The sequence below is a fragment of the Octopus sinensis genome, linkage group LG7 (assembly GCF_006345805.1).
Source record: "Octopus sinensis linkage group LG7, ASM634580v1, whole genome shotgun sequence".
Classification (NCBI taxonomy): domain Eukaryota; kingdom Metazoa; phylum Mollusca; class Cephalopoda; order Octopoda; family Octopodidae; genus Octopus; species Octopus sinensis.
In genome coordinates this window covers 20,804,547-20,821,822 of record NC_043003.1, presented here as the reverse complement: position 1 = coordinate 20,821,822, position 17,276 = coordinate 20,804,547, and the positions used below count along the sequence as shown (strand labels likewise).

Here is a 17,276-nt window from a genome sequence, read left to right as displayed (position 1 = left end):
GCCTGGATTTTGTGGGGACGGTGACAGCCGATCACATCGACGCCAGTACTCAACTGATACTTAATTTATTATAGACAAAGTCAACCTCAGCAGGATTTGAACTCAGAGCCTAATGATGAGTGAAATCCTGCTAAGCATTTTGCCCGGTGTGCTAACCACTCTGCCAGCTTGCCACCTTAATAATAATAATAATAATAATAATAATAATCATTTATATGTAATAATGATACCAGAATAATAATCTACATGAGCAGAAGGCATGTTTTTGGTCTAAAGTTGGATACTACATTTCCCTTTTCAGAATCCTTGGCATATAACAATGTCTTTCCCTTTGTCATCTAGCTGGATACTGTGCCTTCCTGCAAACACACATTTGTGGGGAAAATTTTTCCCGGTGGGGGTAGAGAGAGAAAGAAATTCGGAAAAAAATTTTAGATTCATTTATTTTCTGTTTGAGTAATAGAAAAAGGTTTTCAAAAAGATTCCACGTATCTTGGTGAGAGAAACAAATTCATAAATACTGCGTTGAATATGATTTCTGAACGTCCTCTCCCCATCGCCCGGGTTGTTAGCGCGTTTTCATATTCGTTTAATACACATTTTTTAAACACCTATTACTCTAGTGTTTTTTGTTTTGGTGGCCAGGTGTTAAAAGTAAACATAAACCAGATCACGTACTCGAATTATAAATTGATCACTAGACTTTATTAATCCGATCGATCGATGGCTATACAAACGGGGTGTGGTCTCTGAAATGAGAAAAGAAGAAAAAGAGCTGAAACGTGTAATTTTTAAAATCTCCACACGTGTCTGAACCCTTAATTCGATTCAAACTTAGCAACAAAGGAAAAGGATTCGTGTATCAAATTTCCTTTCAATTGTATATCACTTCCCCAACAAAGACATACGGTACGTCAGTTTCCATAATATAATTTAAATAACACGCGTCTGTGTTCGTGTTATGAATAAAACTTTCATAATTACACACACACACACACATATTCATACAGAGAAAGAGCGGGAGACGTGTGTGTGTGTATACAGTATATGTATATACATAATTGGAGGACGTGAACACATACATACATACGTACATACACATACATACATTTGTACATGCACAAAAATACACAATCACTGTTCGCAAAAACAAAAAAAAAAACATGTATTGTATATGAGCGCGCGCGCGCGTCCGTGCGTCCTTGTGCATGTGTTTGTGTGTTTGTACCCACCCCGCTTGGCAACCGTTGTTGGTTTGTTTACATCGCCGCAATTTAGCGGTTCGACAAAAAGAGGGTCCGACTTAATAAGTACAAGGCTTACAAAGAATAAGCTTTGGAGGTTTATTTGCTCGACTAAAAGCGGTGCTCCAGCATAGCCACAGTCAAATGACAGAAACAAGTAAGAGTAAAAGAGTAACCCAATAAATAAGCGGAAGCATGACTGAGTGGTAAACGTTTGCTTTCCAACCACATGGTTCTCGGTTCAGTTCCACTGAGTGACACCTTGAGAGAGTGTCTGCGGGTCGATCAGATCTTCGTTAGTGGATCTGGGAGACGAAAATTAAAAGAAACCCGTCGTATAAATGTTTGTGTGTGTTTGTCCCCGGCCACAGTTTGTTGATGTGTTTACACCCCCCCCCCTAACTTAGCGGTTTGGCAAAACAGCCAATAGAATAAATACCAGGTAAATAAGTATTGTGTTGATTCGCTCGACTAAAAACCTTCAACGTGGTGCCCCAGCATGGCCGCAGTCTAATGACTGCAACAAGTAAAGGATTAAGGGTATGTCTAACACTATCATACATAATTTGTGGACCCTGTATTGGTAAAAATACCACTATATTTTTTGCTTTATTACTTTGTTTAAAGTATTTAAAATGTGACATTTTTCTTTGTTAAAATCGTGACCCTTATTTTCTGTAAAATTTTTTTTCCGGACACCTTAAGTAAATATGTCCCCACAAAAATAAAATACAGATTAGTTAATAGTTACCTTTTAAGCCTATAAATATTCCTTTCGCTTATTCGGCTATCCAAACCTAATTTTGTAATTACTCATGCATTGTCTAGCGGGTCTATGAACTTAAAACAAAAGCTCTCTTTTGCAAGTAAGTACTTTAAGATTCTTAAAGCACAAGACTCTGCAGAGTGATATTAAATGTTCTTTCCCTAATGGTAAGATTTTTTTTACAAGGTTTGGTGATGGTGAATGAATACGGTCAATACCATCACCACCACCACTACCCTCACCATCTATCCTACCGTACAATAACATTGGCCACCAATTTTTTTTCTCCATCACCACCGTTGCCTCCGCGACCATCTGTTTCTATTTTTAAAATTTACAATTTTATCATAAGAAAAGAGAAAGTAAATTTAATTTCGAAGTTTAGATGTTGCACAATATGTCGTCCTTTTTATTTTCTTTTGACATTGTGGTGTACTTTAAAGATTTGGCTGCTCTTTTTAGCAAGTTCGGAATCCACTTAAAGGTTTTCACGATGTATACTGTTCCCATGGGGCTAGACAGTATTCGGCAATAGAGGCTTCAATCAGCTGAAATTAGTTAATTTTAAATGCATATAACTTATTATTAATTTTTAAAAAATGAATACAATTTTCATCATTACAAATTTAACAAGATCCAAGCCCGCTTCTAGCCTAATCACTATGACAACTTCTACCATCCAGACTGACTGATACAGGACTGCCCCTCAATGACTCTGTCAACTTATATATTCTAACGCCACCACCTAAGTGCCCCCTCCTACCTAATGGTACTATAGCATGCAATATTATAATTAACGAGTACCAAGGATACCCGTTAACCCTGCAGCAATCATAGTTGGAAGGGAGAAAACTGCCGATCTTAACCGAACAACAAAACAAGAAGATCGCCATACAGCGGCTCATCCTTGGTTTTCGGTTCATGTATCTGTGAGACTAATAATTCTTTCTACTTTAGGCACGAAACCTGAAATTTTGCGGGGAAAGGCTACTCGATTACATTGATCACAGTGCTCAACTGGTACTTATTTCGGCAACCTTTCGGTTAATGTCTGTATCATCATGAGCGATTGTGTAACGTCTTTTATCTGCTCGAGGGTAAATTTTCAACCCGACGTGCTAACAATTCTGCCAGCTTGCCGTTTTATCTGTAGAACTATTAATAGTCAAGCAATTAATTTAACCAGTTATTGTTTTAAGAGTTTGAAATGATGTCAATAATTATGGGCCTAATTTCCATCCTTTTGGCTGGTATTATTTTTAGTACTGACATCAACCTGCTGTACACATTATTTTTATTTCGATAATGCTGAATAGTTTTACAAAATTAAATTAGAAAACTGGACAAAACAGAGAACGTAATTGAAAAAAACAAAAAACAAACAAATTAATATCGATCTTGGGGCCCATTTCGTTCAAAGTTTTATGTGGCACACTATGTCGTCCTTTTTTTTTCTTTTGACATTGTGGTGTACTTTAACGATTTGGCTGCTCTTTTTAGGATGTCCAGAATCCACTTAAAGGTTTTCACGAAGTGTACTGTTCCCATGGGGCTACATTGTCACAACTTACAATATATTCGGTAATTGAGGCTTCAATCAGCTGAAATTACTTAATTTTAAATGCATATAACTTTTTATTATTAATTTTTTTAAAATGAATATATTTTTCGTCATTAGCTCACAAAACTACAACAAATCTACACTTTTTGAAAATTATCTGGTGAAAATATGAAAAATCTTCAAGTGGTTGGAAGAAATTTAACAAGATCCGAGCCCGCTTCTAGCCTAATCACTCTGACAACTTCTAGCATTCAGCCAGACTGATACAGGACTGCCCCTCAATGACTCAGTCAACTTATATATTATAACGCCATCATCTAGGTGCCCCTCCTACCTAATGGCACTATAGCATGCAATATCATAATTAACAAGTACCGAGGATACCCGTTAACCATGTAGCAATCATAGTTGGAAGGGAGACAACTGCCGATCTTAAACGAACAACAAAACCAAAAGCTCGCCATGCAGCGGCTCATCCTTGGTTTTCGGTTCATGTATCTGTGAGACTGATAATTCTTTCTACTTTAGGCACGAAACCTGACATTTTGCAGGGAAAGGCTACTCGATTACATTGATTACAGTGCTCAACTGGTACTTATTTCGGCAACCTTTCGATTAATGTCTGTAACATACATCATGAGCGATTCTGTGACGTCTTTTTATCTGCTCGACAGAGATGAGTAGTCCAACACACACTCATTCTTGACTAATGTTGTATAATAATACTGGGTGTTGAAAAAGTGAGCTTTTGTTTTAAGTTCATATACCCGCTAGACAATGAATGAGTAATTACAAAATTAGGCTTGGATAGCCGAATAAGAGGAAGGAATATTTAAATGCTTAAAAAGTTAACTATTAAATAATCTGTGGATCTTTTCCTTTTGAACGGCACTTTGTAACATAATTTCTAGGTAACTAAAAAGTTTTAAACTTCGTATACTGGTAGAATGTGTTTATAAAACATCATTTTCTCTTGGTTTTATTGAGAAAATTCTATAGTTTGTAAGATATTTCGTCTGAAATTTCGAGCATTTCGGCAATTTTAACCAATCGATTACCTCCATTGAGCTAAAACTGCGTCTAAAACTGAGACAACATTCTGTCATTAACCCTAAACCTCCCCTAACCCTAATTTTTTTTCTTAATTGTTAAATTAATTTAATTGTTACGCGTGTAAAAAAAAAACGAAAGCAATGGAAAATAATTTAAACAATTAATAAACAAAATAATTCTATAATTTTATATTCACGCTTTCTGTACGTATACGGAAAGCGTGTGTTACGGAATGCGTGTGTATAAAATTATAGAATTATTTTGTTTGTTAATTGTTTAAATTATTTTCCATTGCTTTCGTTTTTTTTTTACACGCGTAACAATTAAATTAATTTAACAATTAAGAAAAAAAAATTGGGGTTAGGGGAGGTTTAGAGTTAGTGACAGAATGTTGTCTCAGTTTTAGACGCAGCAAATGATTTTAGCTCAATTAGAGGCGATTCATTGGTTAAAATTCGAAAAATTAAACTACGTTAAACAAACGAATTACTATTTTATCAAGAAGGCCAAGAGAAAAAATGTTTTATTTTGACACATTCTACCAGTATACGAAGTTTTAAAGTGTTTAGTTAACTAGGAAATGATCCTAATCTGTATTTTATTTTTGTGGGGACATATTTACTTAAGGTGTCCGGAAAAAAAGGGTCACGATTTTAACAAGGAAAAATGTCACATTTTAAATACTTTAAACAAAGTAATAAAGCAAAAAATATATTGTCCACAAATTATGTATGATAGTGTTACATACACCGTTATTTGAAAGACTCCGAAAGACTCGGTGGCATTTGAACCTAGAACATAAAGACGAAATGCAGTTTAGTATTTTCACCTGACGTAAGGCGGCGTTCTAGCAGAAACGTTAGCTCGCCGGGCGAAATGCTTAGAGACAGTTCGTCTGCCATTACGTTCTGAGTTCAAATTTCGCCGAGGTCGACTTTGCCTTTCATCCTTTCGGAGTCGATAAATTAAGTACAAGTTACGCACTGGGGTTGATGTAATCGACTTAATCCCTTTGTCTGTCCTTGTTTGTCCCCTCTATGTTTAGCCCCTTGTGGGCAATAAAGAAATAAGAAACGTTAGCACGCCGGGCGGAATGCTTAACGGTAGTTCATCTGTCTTTATGTTCTGAGTTCAAATTCCGCCGAGGTCAACTTTGTCATTCATCCTTTCGGGATCGATAAATTAATCACCAGTTGTGTACTCGGTCGATCTAATCGAGTGGCCTCCTCACCCAAAATTCTGGGCCCTGTACCTAGAGTAGAAAAGTATTTTTGCCCGACGTACTAACAATTCTGCCAACTTGCCGCTTTATCTGTAGAACTATTAATAGTCAAGCAATTATGTTAACCAGTTATTGTTTTAAGAGTTTGAAATTATGTTTCATTGAGATGTCAATAAACGTGGACCTAATTTGCATCCTTTTGGCTAATATTATTTTTAGTACTTATATTAACCTACTGTACACATTATTTTTATTTCAATAATGCTGAATAGTTTTACAAAATTAAATTAGAAAACTGGACAAAACAGAACACAATTGAAAAAAATTAAAAATGAAAAAGAAAAGAAGAAAGAAAGAAAGGAAAAAAGAAAAAGAGAAATGAGAAAAACCCAAAACAATTCACCAGCTTAATTTGAAAAGTTGGGGGCGCTGGAAAATTTCTCTAATGGCTATTGAGGCACGCCAGCACGCTTGCAGCGTTGCCGCGGGTGATGGCGGCGCTGATGCGCCGGAACAGCCAAGCATCCTCACGAGCCTCACCGGTTACCTCTGCTAGGTGAGTTGTCAGTGAAGACAGGAATCTCGCAGTTAGTGGTCCGACCCCACCAAACGTCTCGAACGCCACAGGATGGAATCTGTAGTTGGCCGACAGATCGCGGTATTTAGGATTTTGTTCTGCTCGGCCGCAGAAACTGTGGATCTCGCCCTGACCACAACATCTAGAATGTGAGAAGAAGCAAAGGAGTCGCTAACTGTGACATCCCCGACAAGGCATCTGCCTCGTGACCAGGGGCAAAGGGTGAGGCCCTCAGGTCTTTTCCCATCACATCTGGACAATTCAGATGGGTTCCAAGATGGAGGAAATGTTTGCCCGGACCAAGCTCCTCTTGAGTATCAGGTTCAACTCCGTATGACGCGCGAAGCGACTAGCATTCAGGTAGCAAGGAAGACCATGGAGGCCTGTGGAGTCGAGGAGCCGGCCACAACGACAGATCAAACCCGTGCATACGTCACCTCCCACTCTGAGGGCAATGGAGACACGAAGTTCGTCCAAGCTGAGTAGGCCATCAACATTAGCCACTCACTGAGTGTTTGGCGCTAGCAGACAGTAAGCGGCATCTTAAGAACTGGTCCGACTAGATGAAGAGGGAGTCGAAGGTGGCCTTCGAAATTATATTGTCTCAAGCTCTCTGACTCCCACAGTCCTCCACCTTCTCAGGAGCAGAGAAGCCCAATTCCCTCCAGTATTGGAGAGGAGAGGATGTTGCTCACCAGAGTGGAGCAGGCGTGAGTGGGGGAAAGGAAGCAGGGGAGAGAGACGGACGAACACTTAAGAAGACCAAGACCTCCAAATCGCTTGGGCAATGCAGCCTGATCGCGGGACACTGGAGAGAGTCTGACATTGACCAATCATTTCAGTCTCTCAAAGATTAGGTTGTCAAAGCATTGGAGGCACGATGGGAATCGGTAAGATGAACTGGCTCTGAGCAAATATAGAAGCTTAGGGATCGAGAGGTAATTCCTAAGTATGAAAAAACCTTAATGGGGTTCGATTGCTTCAGTAATTTTCAGCAGTTGCTCAGGGGCAGCCACCTTCGACTGGAAGATGGACTCAAAGGCAAGGTCAGTGATTGGGGAGTCTAAGGTGCACCAAACCGGACTGGGAATTGTTGTTTTGGTGGAATTCTGGTTTAAGCTCCCCATTTAACACGTATCATTTGAATTTTTTTTGAATTTTCAGAAAATTTTTGCGTATTTCTTTTCTACACACAGGAGTTCATACGATTATGCAAAACAATTTTTAAAAATCTTATAAGCTCCTCTCTTTCTTGATTTTTTAAATATTTAAATTAGTTTAAAATCTAGATAGTCCGAATTTTTTGCTTAAATCCCAACTGTGGGACACCCTTAGGTGCATCATGATTCCATTAAATGTGTTTATGAGGAGAAAAATATTGAAAAACATCAATACATGTCAGAGTGACAAAGAAACGAGGAAGTTATCAGGTGGTCGTGAGATGTGCTAAAAACAACAACTAAATTGCCCTTAAATCACACAATTTTTTTTTGCATAATTATATGAATTCCCGTGTATAGAACACAAATTCGCTAAAAGTTTTTGAAAATTCCAAAAAGTAAAGAAAAGTTATGATGGATTATATGGGGTGTTTAAACCAGAATTCCACCCTTTATTTAAAAAAATGGATTGGGTACTACAGCATTTAGTTAATTCTCTTTCAATGAAAAGAAACGCATAGTTTAATCTTAAACTAGACCAGTGCTCCGCAACAAGTATGCTGCGGCACACTCGTGTGCTACGAGACGACACTAGATGGCTGCGGTGTAACTTGAATGTAATTTTTCCCCCTATACTTTTAGAGACGATTTTTGTACGTGTATATGGAATGGTCGTGTGTGTGTGTGAAAGAGGGGCAGAGTGAAGGGGTGTGTTGTCATGTATACGTACATACATAAATACATATGCATACATCTTTTTTGTATGCATATGTAGGCGTAGGAGTGGCTGTGTGGTATGTAGCTTGCTTACCAACCACATGGTTCCAGGTTCACTCCCACTGCGTGGCACCTTCGGCAAGTGTCTTCTACTATAGTCTCGGGCCGACCAAATCTTTGTGAGTGGATTTGGTAGACGGAAACTGAAAGAAGCCCGTCGGATATATGTATAAATATATATATGTGTGTGTGTGTATTTGTTTGTGTGTCTGTGTTTGTCGCCCCAACAATCGGCTTGACAACCGATGCTGGTGTGTTTACGTCCCTGTAACTTAGCGGTTCAGCAAAAGAAATCGATAGAATAGGTACTAGGCTTACAAAGAATAAGTCGTGGGGTCAATTTGCTCGACTAAAGGCGGTGATCCAGCATGGCCACAGTCAAATGACTGAAACAAGTAAAAGAGTATGTATGTGTGCACGTGTGTGTGTGTGAGAGAGAGAGTGATGTCTAAGTGGCTCTCTCTCTCTCTTTCTATCTCTTCTCCACCGAAAGAATGCTCATTTAGTTATACTTTTAGTTCAGGTGTACCGCCGAATTTTGATAAAAATACAAGTGTATCGCAAGTGAAATAAGGTTGCGGAACACTGAACTAGACGAAAGTAAACAAATGATTTATGAGACAATTTAACTCTGGACTCTGTATATCAGGCTTAGTAAAAAGTAGGCAACGTTTTGAAACATGAAATTCATCGTAATATATTTCAACAATGCAGAAATGTTTTCATTAAAATAAGTACCATTACAATTAACACATTTTTGCCAACGAGTTACAAGTTTGTTTATTCTGGTAACATAAAAAATATGGAGTTTTGCAGCTGATCAACTCTTTGAACGCATTTTCAGCATCGGTTCGATGTTTGAACTCCATCTCACACAAGAAACCATCAAGGTGCTTGAAAAAGTGGTAGTCGGTAGGAGAAAGGTCTGGGGAATAAGCTGACCGGGGAAGAACTTCATAGCCAAATTCCCTTAATTTTTGGAGCGTCATTAGTGAAACTTTTGGTCAAGCATTGTCATGAAGAATGATTGGCCCTCTTCTGTTGACCAGTCTGGGACGGAGGAGTGCCAATTTTTCGTTCATTTTGCCAATTTCATGGGAATAATTTTGAGCAGCAATGGTTTTCCCGGATTTTAAGAAGTTATAGTGGATGAGTTCAGTAGTATACCACCAAACAGTCACTATAACCCTCTTTTTGAAGAACTCGGGTTTAGGGAAGGTTTTCGGTGCTTCATTTTGGTCCAACCACAGCGAAGAACGTTTGTCTTTTTTATTATTATACAGAATCAACTCTTCATTGCAAGTTACAATACAGTCGAAAAATGGATTGGTCTGGTTACAGAGAAGAAGCAACGAGCAAATTTCATAGCTGCTCATTTTCTGATTTTCATTCAAATCGTTTGGTCGAGCTTTTTTGATTTTCCCATCGCATGCAAATAATTGCGGGTAGTTTTATGGCTAACTTGAAGTTCTTTTGTCAGTTCTCGAGTGGTTTTACATGGATCTTTCTCAAAAACGGTCTTTAATTGACCGTCATCGATGACAGATGGGCGTCCATTACGCTCATGATCTTCAAGGCTCAGGTCTCCACTGCAAAATCATTTAAACCATTTTCGAGCTGACCACTCACTGGTCATTTCCTCATCAAATGTTTTTTCATTGATATCGCGAGCAGTTTTAGTTGCTTTACGTCCTTTTCTGAAGTTGAATAGCAAAATTGCTCGAATATCGCGCTTTGACAGTTCCATTTCAGATTATTGTAACAACGATTTCTTTATTACCCACAAAGGGACAAATACAAACATATAAGTGGGGACGAAAAAAAAAAGACAAACGAATGGAAAAAATGAATAATGAAATGGAACGAAGCCACTTGACCCCACATCTGAACGACTTCATTTACACTTAAAAAAAATTTTTTTTACAAACTTATCAGGTCATCCCATAAGTTCTGTCTAATTTTACCTTTTTTTAAAATTGAATGAAATTTAATAGTATTTTAGAATGTTTAATGGAATTAAAAATTATTTTTATGCATTTGTGTACATTAAAACTAATTAAATATTATTTTACAGAATAATAGAATTAAAATTTCTTTGATTAAAACACTTTCTAACATGGACGTGTCCAAAGAGCATTTAAGGCACATAATGCTTTATGAGCACAAAAAAGGGAAACTCTGCAGCCGAAGCGACTCGAAACATACACTCAGCTTATGTGTGTTTCTGTAAAAGTTAAATATGTATCTATTGTTATTATATTAGGTAAATGTATGTAACATACGCACGTTTTTTTTTCTTTGTTGAAATCGTGCGGATGTTAAATAAGAAATTTACCCAATAAACTTTTATTAAAAGCGCGCGAAAGTACAAGTTTGTAAACAGAGACAACGCAAAACACTTAAAAAAAAGACTCTCTTGGAATAACTTTTGAAGGTACGTACATAATTAGCAAATATTTTTTTTACCGGCACCGTAGTCGTTACTACGTTACCCGTTGGTAACGATCACTAGTAATACTTAAATTATTACGGTGTACTTATTAAAATTACATGCTCTGGCTATACATACATACCTACCTACCTACCTACATTATCTATCTATCTATCTTCCCTTCCTTCCTTCCTTTTTCTGATTTTTTTTTCTCTTCGAAAGTCTTCTCTCTACCTCTTCGGAAAAAATTTTTTTGGCAAAACTTTTGGCGCAAATTTTTGTTTTCATATTCATTTAATACACTTTTTGGCGAAGTTTCGCATGTCGTAGCTCAGATTTCCGTCGATTTCCGTAAAAAAACTTTTATTTTTTTACATAAGTAATGAGAGCGAAAGAGACTAAGAGGAAGCAATTTTATGACGAGGGAAGTTTGTCTTTGAAGTTACCGTCTAGGGGAAGCATTGATGTACATGTGTGTGTGTGTGTGTGTTTGATGGGGTGTGGGAGACAGTATGTTGTGTAAGTGAAGTGCTTCTGTTAGTGTGTGCGAAGAGACAGAGAGAGTAATGTGTGAAAGAGAGAGATAACTGATTTTTTACTCGGTGTATGTGTATATGTATGTATGCATGTATGTGTGTGTGTATGTATCTATGTATGTGTGTGTGTGTAAGTATGTGTGTGTGTATGTATGTATGTATGGCCGATTCATCGTAATTTTTTACTCGGTGTATGTGTATATGTATGTCTGCATGTATGTGTGTGTGTGTGTATGTATCTGTGTATGTGTGTGTGTGTATGTATGTATGTGTGTATGTATGTATGGTCGATTCAGTGTAATTTTTTACTCGGTGTATGTGTATATGTATGTCTGCATGTATGTGTGTGTGTGTATGTATCTATGTGTGTGTGTGTGTGTAAGTATGTGTGTGTGTATGTATGTATGTATGTGTGTGTGTGTATGTATCTATGTATGTGTGTGTGTGTATGTATGTATGTTTGGCCGATTCATCGTAATTTTTTACTCGGTGTATGTGTATATGTATGTCTGTCTCTTCGCACACTAACAAAAGCACTTCACTTACACAACATACTGTCTGTCTCCCACACCCCATCAAACACACACAGGCCGACTTCAAAGAGAAACCTTCTCGTCGTAAAACCGCTTCCTCTTAGTCTCTTTCGCTCTCATTACTTATGTAAAAAAAATAAAAGTTTTTTACGGAAATCGACGGAAATCTGTGCTACTACAACCGAAACTATGCCCACTTTTTTTTTTTTGTTACACCTTTTACACTTTTTCGGTTTTGCTTCAGTGGCCGGGTGTTAAAGCAAACACTAACCTGTTTATCTATCAGTCTGGAGAAGCTTAGATTTTCAGTGGATCAGTAAAACTATCCGAGACTTTTCTCAAGTTTAAAATGTGACATTGTGTACGTTATCTACATTTATAGGCGCAGGAGTGGCTGTAAGGGGGACAACAATGGTTGCCCACCCATGGATCCTGAGACGGCGGTAGCGAGGGAGGGTTCTTCGGAGATGTTGGAGGAACTCCACTCTCCCGTCGTAAAAGGAAAAAAGAACAAGAAAAAGAAAAACGGGGCATTGCCGGGGACGGCATGTTCCGAAACCCCTTCGGTGGGATGTGTGCCACCGGAGGGGTGGGAAAAATATGACCTCGCCAGTGGGATGTGTGCCACCGAGTGAGGGAGTTGAGGGCCCCCTCCCAGTGAAGGTGGTGAAGAATGTATGTTCTGCTAGCTCAAGGGAGGGGCTATCGACTGTTTTGTCGAAAATGAAATGGACAGTCGGATCCTGAGGGAGGCGAATTGCATTGAAAGCCCAGAGTGGCCTTCGCAGGTGGCTGCTCTGGTGCTGGAAAGAAAGCAATGCAATATGATAATTGATTCGTGTAAAAACGAGAGTTTCAGAATTCTCCATTGGAGCCCCAGATTTCGGTTGCAACAGTGTCTGCAAGTTTTATGAAATAAAGTAGCTTGCTTACCAACCACATGGTTCCGGGTTTAGTCCCACTGCGCGGCACCTTGGGCAAGTGTCTTCTACTATAGCCTCGGGCCGACCAAAGCCTTGTGAGTTGACTTGGTAGACGGAAACTGAAAGAAGCCCGTCGTATATATGTATATATATATATATATATATATATATATATATATATATATATATATATATTACACATGCATGTGTATATATTTGTGTGTCTGTGTTTGTCCCCCCACCAACATCGCTTGACAACCGATGCTGGTGTGTTTACGTCCCCGCACAAATCGACACCAGGACTTATTCTTTGTAAGCCTAGTAATTATTCTATCGGTGTCTAAGTTACGGGGACGTAAACACACCAGCATCGGTTGTCAAGCGATGTTAGGAGGACAAACAGACACAAACATATACACGCACATACATATGTATATATATATATATATATATATACAATGGGCTTCTTTCAGTTTCCGTCTACCTAATCCACTCACAAGGCTTTGGTTGGCCCTAGGCTATAGTAGAAGACACTAGCCCAAGGTGCCACGCAATGGGACTGAACCCGGAACCATGTGGTTGGTAAGCAAGATACTTACCACACAGCCACTATATATACATATATAAACATTTATATATTAATAGAGTAAAAGTACAAACGACACACACATGTACATACATACATACATACACAGAGAGAGAGAGAGCGAGCCAGCCAACAGATGAAATCCAGAAATTCTCGATATAAAAAAACACTTAGCAGCGCTCAAATGATTTGAACTTACACTCTGAAACTTTTACCGAGGACTAAGTTCGTGTTCGTGGAGTAAATGGTGGCTATGAGAGAAATCGAGGTGAGCAGACATGGAGACAATGATGCCGGCCTCTTGAATAGTCCCAATGACCACCCGGGGTCGATATCGATGCATACACTTCGGTGTATACATCGACAAGTTCAACGACTCACTTTTGTTAGCTTTGTTAGCAAAACCGGTTTGAAATCTCTCAAGCAGAACTCAAATTAAACTAAAAAAGAAAAAAAGTTAATAAATAACATATATAGGCGTAGGAGTGGCTGTGTGGTAAGTAGCTTGTTTACCAACCACATGGTTCCGGGTTCAGTCCCACTGCGTGGCACCTTGGGCAAGTGTCTTCTACTATAGCCTCGGGCCGACCAAAGCCTTGTGAGTGGATTTGGTAGACGGAAACTGAAAGAAGCCCGTCGTATATATGTATATATATATATATATGTATGTGTATGTGTTTGTGTGTCTGTGTTTGTCCCCCTAGCATTGCTTGACAACCGATACTGGTGTGTTTAAGTCCCCGTCACTTAGCGGTTCGGCAAAAGAGACCGATTGAATAAGTACTGGGCTTACTTAAAAATTTAGGTCCCGGGGTCGAGTTGCTCGATTAAAGGCGGTGCTCCAGCATGACCGCAGTCAAATGACTGAAACAAGTAAAAAGAGTAAAAAAAGAGAATACTTATGTATATGTGTCTGTATGCCTGCCTGTCTGTCTGCGTGCTTGCGTACATGTGTACTGTATTTTCCCGGCGTCGAGGACGCTGTTTATTCCAAAATTATGTCTGGAAATATATACCTTGCGTCCTAAAGGTCGAAGGTTTCGTTTTTTTTTTTTTTTTTTCCTGTTAAACTAACTGTTACCCAGAAAAAGGATGTTTATACTAAAATGTCCCATTTTCCGGGAAAGTTGAAAGAAAAGTAAACCGCCGAATATAAACCGAATCAACAGGATCTCTACGACGCCCTTGTTAAGTATGTCAAAGTGGTCGATGACCGCTTTTGTTCATTTTTTTATCAAATGTTTGGGCAATCTTTCTATGAAAGGACAGAATAAAAATAAGCTATAAAGGAGGGCTAGAAATAGAAGTCGAGTCCTTGTTTAAATGTTTGTATGTTTCTTTTTTTCTTTCTTTCTTTCGTTCTCTTTTATTCTTTGGCAACCCCCACCCCTCTTCGTTTCACTCTATGTAGCTTTCTCTTTCTCTCTCTTTGTACATATGTCAATAACGTTATATTTCTTTCAAATTTTCTACACAGATGTTGTTTTGTATGACTGATAAGAATTGCTTTCATTTTCTTTAGAAATTAATCTTTTCTATTATAGACACAAAGCCTGAGATTTGGAGGGAAGAGAGAGTTGCTCGACCACATCGACCTCCGTGCTCAACTGCTACTTATTTTATCGACCCAGAGAAGGGTAAAATTTTCGTGTAACACCCCCCAATTCCGAACAAAAATATGGGATTTGCAACATATTACGAGGTCAGGGTACTTGATTCCACGCAAAAAATCCGAGATTTTTTTTTCCTTAGTGAAAATCGTGCGGGTGTTACACGAAAATTTAACCGCATTTGGTCCGGTGTGCTAAAAATATTAATTTCAAATTCCTGTACAAGGCTAGCAATTTCGCAGGAGGGCAGAAGTAGATTACATCGACTCCAGCACTCAAAGATAAAGAATACGTACACCCGGTGTTTAGGGTTAAGGTTTAGGGTTAGGGTTTTTACTACGCCGAAAACGGGTGGTGTGCGTATTTTTACCTTCGCCCTTATTTTATCAAACCCGAAAGGCTGAAAGGCAAAATGGACCGCGGTGGAATTTGAACTTGGAACGTAAAGACCAACAAAATGCCACTAAACAATTTGCCCGGAGTTCTAGCGATTCTGCCTGCTCATTACCTTTTTTTTAAAAATAACAATAAAGATGCACATGTCTGTTTTATGGGGCATTCTTACACATGTGTGCACACCTAACTTTGTTGCCTCGTATTTTCCAGAAAAATGGATATTGTTTTAATAACATTTTCTACAAATACGCTTCAGATGTGGGATGAGGAGTTTCGGAAAATTCACACGAGATAGAAGAATGGGTAATTTTTAGTGAAATTTTCTACAAATACCTTTCAGAGTGTGTAGATATGATTATGATTATATCAGAATTTAATGTAAAAGAACTGAATTTGAAAAACTGTGTAGGGCACGTATACATACTGACACACGTCACATATATCTACCAAATAAAAATCTTTACTCTCTTTTACTTGTTTCAGTCATTTGATTGCGACCATGCTGGAGCACCGCCTTTAGTCGAGCAAATCGACCCCACGATTTATTCTTTGTAAGCCTAGTACTTATTCTATCAGTCACTTTTGCCGAACCGCTAAGTTACGGGGACGTAAACACACCAGCATCGGTTATCAAACGATGTTGGGGGGACGAACACAGACACAAGCACACACACACACACACACATATACATATATACGTTGGGCTTCTTTCAGTTTCCATCTACCAAATCCACTCACAAGGCTTTGGTCGGCCCGAGGCTATAGTAGAAGACACTTGTCCAAGGTGCCACACAGCGGGACTGAACCCAGAACCATGTGGCTGGTAAGCAAACTACTTGCCACACAGCCACTCCTGCACCTATAAACATGAAATTTCTGAAAGAATTTTGATGTGTGTTAGTATGTGTGTACTCACTATTTTTCTTTTCACATCAAATTCTGATATAATTGTAATTTACAGACTCTGAAAAGTATTTCTAGAAAATTTCATTGAAAAATATCCGTTTTTCTGAAAGTTACAAGGAAACAAAGCTGTCTCGTGTGAATTTTCCGAAACTCCTCTTCCCACCCATAGAAGATATTTTTCTCAACAAATTTATAATCAGAATCTACACAATCTGTAGTGCATTTGTAGAAAATTTCATTAAAAACTATTCATTTTTTGTCAATTCTTTTGGCTCTATGAAGTCTTTATGGTAAAAAAGAAAAAAAATGGAAAGAAAAAGAAAAATTCTAATTATTTTCAGACAAAAAGGTTTTTTTATTTAAGGGAGTTTGGGGCTGATTTGGGTCTGCATGAGCCAAAGTTCCCTCTCTATGAAAACAATGTTATTTCCAACTTGCATTATAAAGCTTTACCAATACTGGTTTTGAATCATTATTTTTTTATATCATATTTCATGATCTGTGGAATAGGATTAAGTAAAAGGTGTATGGAACTGATACATCAAAACAGAAAGTTACTCTAACCTGTTTGCATGAGGGAAATAGTTTAAATATAGTCTGAATAAAAATAACTCAAAGTTTCCTCTATGGGGTGAAAATGTCTTTTAATCCCATCTTTGAGTGTTTAAATCATCCATTCCATAAGTCCATTTAATTATAGATGATATGGCAGCATTTTGTAAGGGATACAGCCAATTTTCTGTAATTGACAACACATTATTATCAAGATATTTTGGAATGTTGTTTGGCAGTAAATCTTTGAGCACACTGTTCCAAAAGAAAATTACTTATAGTGGCTGTTTTATGGTTGAGCTCTTCCTATTGGGGAACTCAAATAACATTTGACAATCATGAACTGGAATCCATGAAGACTTAATCAATATGTACAAGAGTTCAAGGATCCAAAATGTCTTGGCTGCTGGTGAAGACCATCCTTTTCAAAATTTTTTATCTCT

At 38.2% G+C, this 17,276-nt stretch overlaps 1 protein-coding gene across 6 annotated transcripts in view; it reads left to right on the top strand.

The window, feature by feature from the left end:
- Positions 1-659: 659 nt before the first annotated feature.
- The window catches only part of LOC115214286 (fatty acid amide hydrolase 1), a 67,504-nt gene continuing 50,887 nt past the window's right edge, over positions 660-17,276 (top strand). Inside the window, exon 1 of one of the 6 annotated variants that reach the window (XM_036504602.1) lies at positions 660-856. The gene's annotated coding sequence lies outside the window, so the exon portion shown is untranslated. Of the gene's footprint in view, positions 910-10,730; positions 10,795-14,349; positions 14,562-14,602; positions 14,695-17,276 lie in introns of those variants that run through there. The other 5 variants (XM_029783438.2, XM_029783435.2, XM_036504601.1 and 2 more) reach the window with 5 other exon arrangements.